The following is a 16351-nucleotide window of genomic DNA, read 5'->3' on the forward strand; positions in this document are numbered from 1 at the left end:
AATGTGCGAAGGAAAAAAAATCATTAGAATTTATTTTATTGAAAAAAAACCAGGATATACATTGCTTATTTCACTGTGAAAATTAGCCTGTAAAAGCAGTTGGCTCATGACCTGATCCTTTAAAAAGACCAGATGACAGCCAGGTAGCCCGGGAAAGACTAGTCGGACAGCCGAGCAGGTATAACACATCTTGAGAGAGACTTTGTAATAACATTCCTAAAAAATGTTATATCACTCAACATGGTACAAGGGCAAAAAATATAGGTTTTATCACAAGTAGTGATACACATTCCAGTGATAGCTTCCACTTTGTCTGATGGCATTTGTACAATGAAAAGAGGCATTTTATAACAAATAAGGTGGGTTTTTTCTGGTTTTTTTTTTAAGCAGAAAAAATGATTTTTTTTCTTTTTTATGCTCATTGAAAAGTGCAACATACCAAATCTTGATGCCTTTTTGAGAAGAAGCCAGGGAATACAATTTCTTTTAGAACAGAACACTCTGCAGTTCCAGGGACATCTTGGTATGGATCCAGACAAAGCAGTTTAAACTTTGCTCTAGATTTCCACTTCAGCTACTTTTGTTTGGCCCAGTTATAAATAGCATCCTGAGCTCAGCTTGGGCTTTTTATCAAAATAGACCAGCTGTGATTTTGGTAACATAATTCCTTCATGTGCCACTTCTGATAAAACTTTTTGCCCAAAATACAACCTAGGTCATATCACCTGTTTTAATATCAAAGGAAGTTCACAGTAAATTGTTTCTTGCTTCAGTTTATCTTTACCAGCAATCTATATTTTGTGTCAAGAAACAAAATCAATGGATGCACAACAATTTAATTGTTCTGGTAAATATTTTTCAGTTCAGTTCCAAGATAGGCACTGCTATTTACTGCATAGCTTCTCTTCTCTTCTGCCTTTTTGATCTTCCTGCTCTTATATTACATTAATTCCAATACCCATTTGCACTTCTGATCAGACTGTGTTCATTCCCTCTTCCCATTACTTGAGAATAAGTAAAGCGTGGTGTGTGTGTGGGGGGGTGTGGGTGTTAGAGAGGGTCCTTTGTATTTACTAAGTTTTAACTTATCTTTATTCTTTTGCCTTTTATTGATGCTGTACAAAATTATGTAAGCAGTGAAAGCATTCCCTTCAGCTTTGTAATGTACAAGTACATATTTCAGAGTAGTTATACTGCAATTACACATTTTGACGAGAAAGCACTTACATTACTGGGAATAAATAAAGTGTAACTACAATCTTTGTAATGCAACCTGGGTTCTAATAGATATTTAAAAAAATTAAAATATCAAATGGAAAATAATAAAGGCATCTGTCATATAAATATAATTCAATTTCTGTGAACTGGAGTTACAAAAAGCCAAAACAAAACGAAAGCAAAAAACCTACCAACCCCCCCTTCTAAAATGTAACTATATTGTATCTTACATAAAACTACCATGTAATTGAAATGAATGTATTAAATTTGTTTTAATGGCATTACGCTTCAATGAGTGTAATGAAAAATCTCATTCTTGCAAGGTCATGAACTTCCAGTATGAAGGGCAGCATCCCTCTCGGCAGCTTGCAGCCTGCAAGGTAAAGTATTTCAGACTTGAGTAAAATCATTAGTCCTGATTATTCACTGACAGGGCTGTAAAAACAGAGCATTTGATTAACACAGCAATTGTACAAGTGTCAGCATTTTACAGCATGTTGCTTTTACACTTGTCCTCTCAAGTAATAAATTATTTCTCAGATTAAATTATTTGCACTAATCTAGGCCTGTCATCTACTTTTTGTTAATACCTGTGTGAATAACTTATTTCTTTTCTTAATATAGCAGCTAAAATCATTGTTTTAGAAAAAGTGGATTCTGTTTTGCCTTTGGTCAGGAATTATCATTGTATATTTGAATGCAGCAGACAACAAGAATACTCATTGTAGACATTAACCTGGGAAATTACTTGGAAAGACTAGGGCTTGAGAGGTTAACATGTCTTTAACAGGAATAGCATAACTATTTTTCAGATTATAGACTTGTTGACATTTCCATCATTTGTAGAACAGTGATTTTCACTCTGAAGTTCAAAGTACTTAATTTTCACAAGCATTTATGTATGCATGTGTGTAACCTTCTATTCTATAAAACTTTTACAAAACAACTGCACTTTTCTGCAGACTTTGTAAACTGCATGCAAACTATTAAAACAGACGTATAACACTTAGTCTTAGTTTTTTGACTGGTGTGACCCAAAACAACTAACCAATTAGTATGACTGACTGTCAGAGCTGCAGCATGCAATTTTGATCATGTTGATAGATATGTAGGTGCAAAAATTCAAAAGTAACAGATGAAAGGTTGTGATGAAAATTATGTAAAATAATAATTCATGAATTCATCACTATCAGCCCAGGATTTGTGCTTGATTTTTTAGGAAAAAATCTGCCATCAGGGTATCTACAGAAATACATAGCTGCTTCATGAAGTGTTATTCCATAGAGCTGTACTAGGTTAGCTGAGAATTAGTTCATTGGGATAGAGTCATGCTCATTGCTGTGCTTAACAAACAGTTCTTTAGTCCTTTTAGGGAACACCGGAAATTCCTCCTCCTCTGCTTGTTGAAAAGGAGGAAAGAAGATAAGAGTTCAGGGAAGCACTTTAGGCTGTAAAGCCCGAGTGTGCAAGAAACACCTCCATTGGCCGAAGCTGGGGAAGACTCCCTGCTTAACATGTTCTTTCCCTGTAGCAAGAATTAGCTTTCTTCACTGGGAAAGAGGTGTTTCAAGGATGCTTCAGGATCTTGAGTATTCCAGAACAGGGATCTGAAGGTCTGATGAGGTGATATCGCTCACGATTTGGTTTTTTTGTTTGGCGCCAGGTTTTGAATCAACTCTTGAGAGTGTTGTGGTTCCTGTAAGAGGATTAGACTACTATAGAGAAGACAGTGCTGCTGACTTGCTGGTGTACAGAAGTTTAAAAAAAGTAGAAACTGTGCTGTGAAGTCCTATATTACTTGCTATAAATGAGCAGCAGCATACACTTTAATGAGTATGTGAGCATCTGAACAAGGCTATGGCCTTTCTAAATGTGCACAAAATCTGGAGCTACTTTACTGAATTCATGAGTAACATTCAATTTTGTTGGTGTGACTAAAATTAAATTTGTTACACAAGTTTAGTTTTCATTATCATCCCCAAAAGTATAAAGCTTACCAGTACAGGAGATGAGTTCTGTGCTGTTGTTGTTAAAGCTTTTAAAAAAATATGCCTTGGTTGCTAACAGCTGGCAATCAAAATCCCTTTCTCCTAGGAAAGGCATACTGCTCTATGCCATGCAAACACAATGCTTCCATGGGAGTCCAGCAGATAAAACAACAGAGCTGGAGTAAGAACAGTAAGGCTATTCCCAGTTTTGCCATTGATATTGTATTTTCTATGAAATCCTTATCTCTTTTTGCCTCAGAATTGCAACTGTGTCTTCATTTCATTCTCTTCTCTGCACAACTTACTGTTAACATTCTGTGCTGCAAACTAAAAGAACTGTCAAAACATTTGTTTATTTAAAAACTGCAATTCTAAGAGCTCTGAGAGTTTTGCCTGCATTGTAGTTGAAATATACCTCTCTCTCTCTATATATATATATATATCTATATATAACCCCCATATTTGAATTATGAAGTCATGGTTTCAGGTAATGGCCACACAGCTATTAATTTCCTCTATTATCTATTGGCATCCATTTAAACATTCTGCACTCATTTGATATAAATGTAGATGTCAGAAATCTGGTGTTTCTTCAAGGTTTCCACAGTGATACGGTGCTGATCAAATTCAGAGCTTTGGCAGAGGGTTAGCTGGTCTCCAGCTGCCTAGCCAAAGAGTGAAATGGCATCATCATCACAGAGTACCATCTCTTCAGTGCGTAAAGTACTCATGATTTCAGTGAGTGTCTCAGCACATTTCACTGGTTTTTGGGGGTTTCTGCCTTTTATAGCACCCTAATTGAAAGATAAGAAGAAAAGGAATTTTGTTAAAGTCACTTTAAGTGATTTACTGTAGCGATGAGGTCTGAACTAAGAACAGATATGATTGTGCCCCTATTAAAATAGGTTCTTTCACTGTATTTAACAGAACATAAACCAGACCCCAGTTTGGTGGCTGTCATGTTATCACAAAACTTGAAGTCAGTATGAGATGCAAAGATAAAATCAATTTCCAATTGTTTTAAGAGAGCCATAATGAGATAACAGTACAAAAATTTCATAACCGAGATATAATAAGTAGTCCAAATTATGTAAATGTAGACATGAATGAAATGATCGGTAAGGATGAAAAAATTAGAAGCTGGCAGTAAGACAAAACTCTTTAAAATCTTGTCACAGTTGATCTTATAAGGATAATGACACCCCCATACCTTTCCTGGTTCCCCCTGCTACTTTCCTGATACATTTCCTTCACCTGCCTCCCAACTTCCTAAACTTTTAGTAGTTGTATTTTAGTACTATAAATAGTACTAACCTGATGTTGTCTCACATAGTTTCTTTTGTTTAACTTCTAATAAACCTGACCTGTGTTCTGGTTTAGTGCTTAAAAACCTGCAATTTTGTACTACGTTATAAAGGACTGAAATTCATGCATAATTTTGTCACATTTTTAATTCTGGTGTACCTATGAATGTTTAGATCAAGTCTGTTGATGCTGATGGTTACTTAGTTTAGATTGCAACCTGAATTGCATAGTAAAGACTCAACAGGTTAAAGGTGAAGCCATGATGCATCATTATGCTCTGCAAGATCCATTGTTCAGGAAGAGATTTATTCCAGTTACCTGTTCTTAATTCGCTTAATTGAAATTGCTTGCCGTGAACAATTTTAACATAAGCCTTGAAGAGATCTGACTAATGACAACCTGTATCAGTTGCTATAGGGTAGAAATGAATAATGTAGTATACATATAGCCAACGGCTAGGATTTGTCACCATGGCTTTGCAAACAGGAATGTGTTTCACTTCACAAAAATATCATAAGGAGAAGTAACGTTTTCAAGGCCTTTTTATCAATGGTGAAACTTCAGTGTGCCTTTCCCAGGACACAGCATATGTTCTCAAAGCAGGAAGGTATTAATCTGAATACAAAAAAACCCCAAAACAGTTAGCTACAACTAAAGCCTAACAATTTTGATGCAGAAATAAGCTTTTATTCTGAGCAAATGCATCTGAAATTTAAATATAGTAATTACAGTAAGGATTTTGCTGAACACTAAAGTGTTATTCCACTGATTTCTACTGATTTGTTTTTTTTTGTGACATTCATGTCTTGTCGAACTTACATGTCATCTCATGTACGGCCAATTTAAATTTCTGTTTAGTCCAGTGCCTGATTCCCCTCACAGCACCCTGTCTTGCTGATTTTAACCCATCCTTGTATGTCTTACATTAGTTTTTGGAGATACTGTTAACATGAAATAGGACTGCTGAAGGCAAATAATTTATTAAAATTCTATTCATTCTGCATCTACCTTTTATTCTTTGCTGTTCCTTTTCCTGCCAATGCAAACTACTTAGGCACAGGAGGAAACACTCTGAGATCCCCACAAGCCCACAGTTATTGCAGAAACATCAGGCATTCCCTAATTTCCTCACTCCATTTCAAAAGCGTACTTATCCTGAAGCATATGAATATAGCTGTTTAACTGATTAAAGTTTATCTGCCAAAAAATGTGGTATGTAGAGCAACAACAATGTAAGAAGATTGGACTAATAATCTGCTGTCAACAAATAATTGGGAGTCTCCTTAGCAACAAGAACTAAAATGACTTGGCTATTCTTGATTTAATTGAAAATCAGTGACAAACTATTTTGTTCAAATAATTTACTTCTGTTTCTTGTATTTGGTGAGTGTGCAGCCCATAGAATAAATATAAATTGATTTAAAGAAAAATTCTAAAAGCCATCAGATAAAGAAATGTTTAGATTGGGCATAAGGAAATACATTTAAATGTGTAATTATGGATTTGGTTTAGCAATGGCTACATTTCCAGTTTTATGAATTCTCTCATCAAATGTGTCTCACTTAGAAATTCCATTTAATGTTGCACTGGGCAGTTACCATTGGGCTGTTTGTAGAGAAGTACATAAAAGATGTAACAGAAATGCCTAACTAGCTATTTAGAGGACTCTGAAGAAGTTTTGTTCTGTATTTTTATCCATTATTTAAGAAAGTAGCTCTCATTCTCTAATAAAAAGGCATTTGCTAACAACCAACAGCTACAGGTTATTGCTATTTAATTCTGAAATAATTTTACAGCAAATGATCACGTGATAAAATAAAATTAGTATTATTAAAATGTTTCTTGTTCTCTGTTAACTCATATGGAGATCTGTAGCAACTTATATGGTTTTCACCAATTTTACTTATTATTAAAATTGGTATTCTAAATTTTTAAATTCATGTTTTACTTCCATTCAGAGGGATTCATTCTGGAAAACTGCATAAGTGCCTTAACAGTATACATCACAGTTATTAAATTTTCTGAGACCTGAATTTTTTTTGTAAATTTCATCTAGATTTCAACCTACACAGACAACCAATGACTTTGTGACTGTTCATGTAACAGAGGAGAATCTTCTAGCAATGATTAAAAACTTAAGTTATTTACTTGTTGGCTATGAAGATGGAAAAAATACCATCCGTCTGTGTAAAGAAGTTCAAAATTCAGAAGACTTTCAAGAAAACCATGTTCCTGGGGTATAAGAATGGTTCATTACAAACCTCTTTGGGAATCTGTGTTTGCTCCAACAACCTCTCTTCATCAAATAGCCTTCCTCTCCAAGGGATATTAGAAGCAGAATACAGAATTTTAGAAAGCCATGAAGAGTCAGCGAACAAAGATACCTAAATTCTCTGATTACCTGATGAATACCTGCCTTCATGGAGATTACAAAGTCAGTGTAGGAGTACTTGAGCCACATCAATCCTTTTTGCTCGAGCTCTGGCCTACTAGTAATGAATGCTCTTTTTTCACCTGCAACACCTACATAGGTGCTACATGTAACATGCATTTGAGACCATTAAAGCAAAAGACAAGAAATTTGGCCTAAGAACACTCTATTTAAGAGATATATTCTTTGCCTCATGGTTGCTGAAATCAGCAATTACAGCTTTTGTTGAAGTCTGTATTATATCTATACCTGCATTATGCCTGTATCAGCCTTCAACTTGCGGCAACAGCAAGTGCTTGAAGACACTCTAGCTATGAATATCTATGGGATGATTAAAAAAAAAAAATGTAGCAGCACCGGAAATGTATAATACAGAATTTCTTAATAGGTTCACTTTTGTCTTTTAAAGTATCTGTCTTAAGCAATTTACTACATCTCAACGACAAAGTTACCTAGTTTTGGGTTTTGTTTTATTGTACAATTTTTATTAGTTATTGTACTGTGTCCATAAACTCTACTCCTAGACAGAACGAGACATAGTAAAAGTGTCATATTCAATTGAAATATCACACTGTGGTGTAGCCACAACTATAAACGAAAGCATATCCAAAATGTTCCATATTTGAAAAGGTCAAGCTAGCGAAAGAACAGTTCAGGAACAGTTACTATATCAGTGGACCTAATATAGCAATGACTGTCAAAACAAGAATTTAATCAAATAAAAAAATTAGGTATTAGTCCTATTAACTGAGTAGAAGTACAGCTATTTCAGTGATTAAGTTCAACAACATATGATATTATGCTGGTCTCTTCATTGATTGCTTTTCTAGCTGGGTTGTGAAACCAAGGAAAAGAAAAAAAGCTCTTTCTAATTGTCTTGTGGTCCCTGCTTATTTCTCCATAAAGATCCCTTTTCTGCAGTAAGACTCAACCATTATTTTCTGTTGTAGTTCAGAGAGGTTTTGACTCCTTTTTGGAATCAGGTAAGAAGTGTGGTGACTTGCTCTACCCAGAAAACTCTGTGAGTGCAGAAGTAACTATTCAAGTATTCTGGTTTTGAATGATGGCTAGAATTCAAGGACATGTCCAAAATAAAACCAGTTTAATAAAAAGACCTTTGATATTTGTTTTTCTTTTCCATATTTCTAGGAAATGTATTTTGTATTTTATTAGAATAGTCACTAAGCTTGACATAAACCTAGATGGATTTCTTGTGTTACAGAAATGTTGTATATTTTTGTTTAGTTATTTTTACATTCTTAGTCTGTCTCTTAGTTGTTGTTGCTGGTTTGGTTTCTCTCTTTTGTTGTTGTTGTTGCTAAAATTTAAGGAAGTACTACTTTTATTATTAAGTGTGCACTTCAGTTCATTTTAGTCTTTGGATACCTCAATCTTTAAACAGATTTATAAGAATCAACTAAGTTAAAGAATGTATAGCTGATGAACAATAGATATATGTGAACTGTCATTGGAATTTTACAGTATGTTCACAATACAAAGTTTATCTGGAAGGTTTTCAAAATAACAATATGACGTCATGACTTCTGTCCCATTTTTTTTCTTTTCTTTCCCTAAAAAGATGTAAAGTAAACTATATATAACTATTTCTAAGCCATTATTTTGTCAAGGGATCAAGTTGTGTTTTAATGTACATGGAAGGTGTAACATTGAATGAAAATTAAAAGGAAGGGAAACGAAAACTAAATGGAAGAAAACTGAAATATATTGGAAGAAATGGTGTTATATAGTGAAAGTTATTGAACAGCTTACAGTTCTTTCCAGTAGGTGTGGAAGGCTTTCTTCAAGCATGGGCATTAATACTTCAGGTCTCTGGATTTACACCACCTTGGATAGTAGTAACTCAAAGCAATCCAGCCAGTCTGTTTCAAAAATGTTGTATTATGGCTGGACTGGCCTGTAGTGAAACTGAAAAATAACATTAACATGGGGTAGGAAAAAGCTAAATGAACTATCTTATCTACAGATGCAGTGAAGCATTGAAATGTAATCTGTACATTTAATTTGGAGCATACAGGCTTGCCTCAGCTCTAACCTGTAAATTCAACGGGCAGATGCTCTGCTCTCCTTTGTACTATACCACCATGTCAAACCCAAGCAAAATAATATTTTAGTATTGGCTAGCATGATCAGAAAAAGAAAAGAGAAAAACTTAAATCTTTATAATAAAAATTCATAACAAAATTTCTCTTTAATTGTTTGAAATCAGTTATTTTTACAGGACAGGTATTAGCCTTCATTTTCTTCCACTCACATGAATATGGGCAGGACTCACGTTAAAGACTATGAAACCCAAAATTCTGAAGTTCAAGTGATCAGCTGTTGAAGTACAATTTTGCTTTAAGTATGTTCCATTATGTGCAAATTAAAGGTATTTTATACCTAGTTTGTTTTATGATGATATATTTTATAAAACATGTGTTCTGAGATTTCATTGCTCCTACAACTTTCAGTACATCTGGGCTATTTCAGGTTTGTGAATGTTTCCATTTAAATGGTAGTGAAAAGTGGCAAAATATACAAATATGGTGCAATCTAATGGGTCTTTGAAGGTCAGAATGATTGAGAGAATGATGAGCTTTCTCCAGGCTAAGCAAACACAGATCCCTAAAGCTGTTCAAATTGTTCATTACTGATTGACATCCTAGACAACTATCATGAAATGAGTCAGCTTACATGGCTGTAATAAAGTAATAAATTGTTCTAGAGCATTTACTTCTTTAGTACATATATTTAAAAATGTTTTTCTAAAGAACCCAGGCTCCTGAGAAAAGAGGGAAAGTGTAGAGTAAGGAATACTTACATGTGGTGGAGGTGGATCAGGTTGAGGAGCACTTAGACTAAACATACCTAAGTAGGGGTCTGACAGGTTGCAGCCATGAGTTCCATAGGAGCTGGCTGTCATTGCAAGACCAGTCTCAAGTATCTTGGAAAGCTCTGGGTGACTAGGACAGGTTCCTGAAGATTGGAAGAGAGCAAATATCACTCCTGTCTTCAAGAATGTCAAGAAGGAAGATGTGGGGAACTAGAGGCCAGCCAACCTCACCTCAGTCCCTGGGGAAGGGATGAAGAAAATCCTCCTGGGAATTATTTCCAAACATGAAGGGCAAAAAGGTGATGGGGAGTAGTCAGCATGGTTTTGAAAAGGGGAAATCATGCCTGTCCAAACTCATTGCCATCTACAATGGGGTGTCTAGGTTGGTGGGTGAGGGGAGAGTGGATATTGCTTACCTAAGCTTCAGTAAAGCCTTTGACTCTGTCTCCCATAACATCATCATAGAAGAGCTGATAAAGTACTGTGAGATAAGTGAGATGGATTGAAAACTGCCCACAGGATCAGGTCCTGAAGGTCGTGATGGGTAGCACAAAGTCAAGCTGGAGACAAGACAGTAGGTTGTACCCCAGGGGTCAATACTAGGGCCAGTCCTGTTCAACATCTTCATTAAAGATCGGATCACTGGGTTAGAGTGCACCTGCAGCAAGTTCACAGGGGATATTAATCTGGGAGCAGGGACTGACAGACCAGATAGTTTTGCTGCCATTCAGAGGGACCTTGACAGTCTAGAGAACTGTACTGAGAAGAACTTCACGAAGTTCAACAAAGGACAATGAGAAGTCCTGCACCCAGGGACAAATAACTCCAGGCACCAATACAACGTGGTGGCTGACCAATTGGAAAGCAGCTTTACCAAGATGGACCTTGGGGTCTTAGTGGCACTCAAGCAGACCAGCAATACGCCCTCACAGCAAAAAAGACCAAGAGCATCCTGGGCAGCATCAGGCAGAATGCTGACAGCAGGCTGAAGGAGGGGATCCTTCCACTCAGACTGGTGATGCTGCATCTGGAATTCTGTCTTCAGTTCCAGACTCCCCACTACACGAAAGACAAAGACTTATGGAATGAGTCCAGCATAAGATCACAAAGATTATTAAGGGACTGGAGACCTTCCATATGTGGAGAGGCTGAGACAGCTGGCAGTGTTCAGTCTGGAGAAGAGAAGGCTCAGGGGGCTCTTATCCAAGTTCATGAAAAATTGATCAGTAGGGAATGAGGGAAATTGATCCAGACTCTTCTCAGAAGTGCCCACTGACAGAACAAGAAGGAATGTGCACAAAGTAAGCACACAAAATTAAATCTGAATACAATAAATGCTTGTTTACTGTCACAGTGGTCAAACACTGGAGCAGGTTGTACAGATATGTTCTGAAAACTCTGTCTGTGGATACATTCAAAATCATAGAATCAAGGAATTATTTAGGTTGGAAAAGACTTTTAAGATCATCAGGTCCAACTGTTAACCCAGGACTGCCAAGTCCATCATTAAAACATGTCTCTAAGTACCATTTCTTCGTGTTTTTTTAAACACCTCCAGGGATGGTGATTCTACCACTTCCCTGGGCAGCCTGTTTCCGTGCTTGGCCACCCTTCCCATGAAGAATTTTTTCCAAATGTCCAGTCTAGACCCTCCCTGGCATAACCTGAGGCCATTTCCTTTTGTCCTGTTGCTTGTTACCTGGATGAAGAAATCTACCCCCACTTGCCTACAACCACCTTTCAGGTAGTTGCAGAGAGCAATAAGGTCGCCCCTTGCGCCTCCTCCTCTCCAGCCTGGACAAATCCCAGTTCCCTCAGCTATTCCTCATAAGACTTGTCCTCTAGACCCTCCCCCAGATTCATTGCCCTTCTCTGGATGTGCTTCAACACCTCTATGGACCTCCTGAAGAGAGGGGTCCAAAACCCAACACGGGATTTGAAGTGCAGCCTCACCAGTGCCCAGTACAGGGGGACGATGACTTTCCTAGTCCTCCTGGTCACACTGTGTCTGATACAAGCCAGGGTGCTGTTGGCCTTCTTGGCCACCTGGGCACACTGCTGGATCACGTTCAGCCAGCCATCAAACAGCAACTCCAGGTCCTTTCCCACCAGGCAGCTTTCCAGCCGCTCTTCCCCAAGTCTGTAGGGTTGCATGGGGTTGTGACCCAAGTGCAGGACCCGGCAACGATCCTTGTCAAACCTCATACAAGTGGCCTCGGCCCATTAGTCCAGCGTGTTCAGATTCCTCTGCAGACCCTTCCTACCCATAAGCAGATCAACACTCCTGACTAACTTGGTGTCATCTGCAAACTCACTGAAGGTGCACTCAAACACCTCATCCAGATTGACTGGCCCCAGCTTGTGAGCCCTGGGGAACACCGCTTGTGATTGGCCACAGGATGTGACCCCATTACCACCACTCTCTGGGCTCAGCCCTCCATCCAGCTTTTTACCCAGCTTAGAATGCACCCATCCAAGCCATGATCAGCCAGTTTCTCCAAGAGAATGCTGTGGGAGATGGTGTCAAAGGCTTTACTAAGGTCCTGGTAGACAACATCCACAGCCTTCCCCCTTCTGCTACACGGCTCACCTTGTTGTAGAAGGAGATCAGGTTCATCAGGCACGACTTGCCTTTCACAAACCCATGCTGGCTGGGCCTGATCCCCCGGCTGTCCTGCACATGCCACTTGATGACGCTCAGGATGAGCTGCTCCATAAACTTTCCAAGCACGGGGGTCAGTCTGACAGGCCTGTAGTTCCCCAGATCGTTCTTGTAGACCCTTCCTGCTCTTGTAGATGGGTGTGACTCTGGCTAACCTCCATTTTCTGGGACTGCTGATAAATGGTGGAGGGGGCATGTGCTGGGATGTTGTCTTGAGCAGCCTGCTTTAGCTGACAGTGCCTGAACTGGGGGGGCCTGGTCTAGAAGCTCTCCAGAGGTCACTTTCAATCTAGTGTATTCAGTAAGATATATACATAGTGTATATATAATATATGTGTAAATTTTATGCATATATATATATATAAAAACCCCAACTTGTACACATATGACACTTCTTTTTTTTCCTTTTCTTTGGCCATGGTCAAATGTGTATATAATCCTTCTAACAGGGCTTTGTAGTATAATTAATATCTCTGGCAATTACTAGTGATCTTTTGAAGGGCCCACAGGAGGCTTCCTTTGATTTCTGATAAACCTGACACTTACAGAGAGCAAACAAGTAACAGAAGATGTTTGTAATCATTTCCAGGAACGAGCCAAAAATCTAAAAGCATTACAGACCTGTGGATCCTCCTCACCAAGTTTTCTAGATCTGCATTTCAAGATCTGTATCTGTAAGAGATAATGTGTCCACAATCTTTAAGTGAGCTAGGTACCTTTCACACACTTTGAAATGTCAGTTCAAATTTGTATTTCCTTTAACCTAGTAAACTAAGTCAGCAAACTTCATAATATTTACAGAACTGGATTTGTTATCCATCAAATAACAAATGTACTTTTAGATTTTTTCCTTTTAGTTCTCTCTGTGAATTTCATGAGCATTTTAACTTTCTTTGTTATTGTTATAAGCTTTTTATGATCGAATGCCACCTTCCTTCCTTTAGCACTTCTTTTTCTCTTATTTCTTCAGTTTTTATTTTATTTCTGTCTTTTAAAAATTATGGTTATTTTGCCCTCATTTCATTTTACAGTTCATAATATGATGGAAAGAAGAGGCAGAAGAGGCTTGTATATTGCTTCATATGCATTTTGTTCATTTAGAATTGCAAATACAGTTTCCCAGACTCCCACAATATGTGACTGCTACAGTCATGGGTTTCATGATAGCATTTCATAGAACACATTTGCTGATGCCTACTGCTTCTTTCTTTTTTATGTCTGTTCATCTCTCATTCAGGGGAAACTGAATCCACTAGAAAATGTTTTGGGTTTGGTTTGGTTGGTTTTGTTTTTTATTATTATTATTCCCAGCATGTGTATTCTCCCTTCTTTTATATTCATTCATTTCTATTATTACAATATTTTTTGATCAATGTATTTGAAGCTGTTGGTTGTTAGCCAATGAATTTTAGCCCATGGAAGTAGCATAGAGATAATGACCCCTGAAAAGTTGCATCAGTTTATGTTTGCTTTGTCACTTCACTTCATAGAGTAGGTCAAAGTCTTAAATTTATGTCTTGCTAGTAAAATTAGAAGATATCTCTGTCCCCAATATTAGGAGTCCTATTTTCTTCATTAACAGCTCTTCTCAGCTATTTTTGTCTTCTGGTAATCTACTATGTCCCTTTTCCCCCACAGAAGTAATGAAAATGCCTGTATCGTTAATTATATATAGTTTACAGGTCAAAAAGGCAAGGTGGTGTAAATAACTTTGAAAAAAGTTCCTTTCCTAGCACTTGATCATTAAACCTATTTTTTCCCTCTGCTCCTTCTTTTGCTTAACTTTATCATTATCTGTTTGCCATTTTTTCCAGATTTTTAATCTGTTGTGTTTATTTATAAATAGCCCCTAAAATTATTCAGATTATATTCATTGTCAATGACTTTCAAAAGAGACATAAATTCGAGGCACCTGGGCTCTAAAATGATAAGGTCAATACAAGCAGCTAAATAGAAAACAAAATTTAAATGGTTGATTTAGTTGGTGAGAAAAACATGGAGGGTAATGCCTTTCTATTAAAAAACCCAGATAATTGTTAGCAAATAACATGTTAGCACAACCGTTATTAGCTTATAATCTTTTTTCAGTCTATGAAAGGAAACAAGTCAGGGATATTGCTAAGAGTAATAAGCATACTCTCTTAATGAAATCTGCCAGAAGTGCCTAGGATTCACAAAGAAGAGCTCAGTGTTCCTTTGGCACTTGTGAGGCTGCACCTGGTGCTGTGTGACCTGTTGTACATGAGGGATAATGGTAAACCGGAGGGGGTCCTGCAGAGGATCAACGAAATGCACCATGGTCGGAACATGTGAAGTATAACAAGTACCTAACAGATCTAGGTTTGTGGAGCCTGAAGGGGAGAAAGCTATGGGGCAGGAGGTGGGGCAAAACTTTCTGTCTTCAACCCCCTGATGGACGTTACAAAGGAGATGGCTCCAGACTCTTCAGAGAGGTGCCCCACAAGAGGTGGTGAGGCAATGCACTGCAGCAAGGAGGAAGGCTTTTACCATCAGGGTGGTTCAGCACTGGCAGGCTGCCCCAGGAGGCTGTGGGGTCTCAGTCCCTGGAGGGTTTCATAGGTCTAGGAGACAAGGTCTTGGGTGGCCTCTGGTAGCTTTGGAGCTGGCCCTATTTGGACAAGGAAGTTGGACTAGAGAGACCCTCCTGGGGTCCATGACAACCCAATTTATTTGGCAGTTCTAGTATGGTAAATAAGGCCTGCTAGGCATTTAAGAGCAGAAATAATAATCTGCAATAGCTTTTGTGAAACTGAAAGATTTTAGTAAAGGGCCCGCTGGGGTGGAGTTCAGGCCACCTCACGTCAGGGCCTGTAGTCTCACTATAATGCTGTGGAGGCATGCTATATTTTGGTTCAGACCTTTCCTAAGTTGCAAACTTTTTTTTCTTTTTTTTTTTTTTTCCCGATGTCTAACTCATTCTCCAGACAATTTCTTAATACTTGCAGGAAAAAATTTCTGTCTACTAATTCACCAGTGCACCATGGGAATCCTCATTTTTATATACTTGTGATTGTTTACAGAGATGTTAAGTACTACAAGCAGTTAAAAGAACTTTGGCCTTTCATATAAAATCAGAACATTAATTTTTCAGAGCTTTGCATAAAGTTCACAGTATTTTCACTTAACAAATAAGATGAAGCTTGATGTGCTCGTGCTTCACTAATACGAAATAATTAGATATCAGAAGAAAAGCAGTGAACTATAGCTGTATTTTCCAAACAGGAGTGTCATTCATTCATTTTCCTTCTTACTCTTAATACTATATTCAAGTAGCTGTTCTTGGATATGGTTCTTTGTGTAAAAGTTAAGCTGATTATAGGAAACTTAGACTCTTAGGCACTTTATAGCAATACAGATTACAAATCCTCACCCTATCTGGCTTATTTTCTTTAGACCTTAGTCACTTATATTAAGTAAATTAGCTTTATAATATTTGTGAAGTGTTTATAATCTATGAGAAAGGAGCCCTTTGACATTACATGTTTTCAAGAAACTTTTCAATAGTTGCTTTCTGCTTGTATAGCTGTTGCAGCATTTTAAAACACATTGACCCCTATGGTGTGAAATTTGTATTTTTCTTTTCTTTTGTAGCAGTAAAGAGGTAAAAGGCGAATAAATTTTTAGGTATGAAGCCTCAAATTTTTCACTGCCTATATATCCAGCCTAATATTATACCATAAAAATATACAAAGTATTCAACATTTTAGGCCTGATTAATTTCTGTATCTTCATATCTCACTTGTCAAAAAAAATTGGAGTGCAGGGCAACAAGTCAGAATCTCCTATCAAGAACACTCTGTTTTTCCAGGTATAGATGAAAGATTCATGAAGAAATCACACCTCCTTTTTATCAAAGTAGTGTAATTTACTTGTAAGTAGTACTTTTCCTACTC

The sequence above is a fragment of the Falco punctatus genome (assembly GCF_963210335.1).
Source record: "Falco punctatus genome assembly, chromosome: 11".
NCBI lineage: Eukaryota > Metazoa > Chordata > Aves > Falconiformes > Falconidae > Falco > Falco punctatus.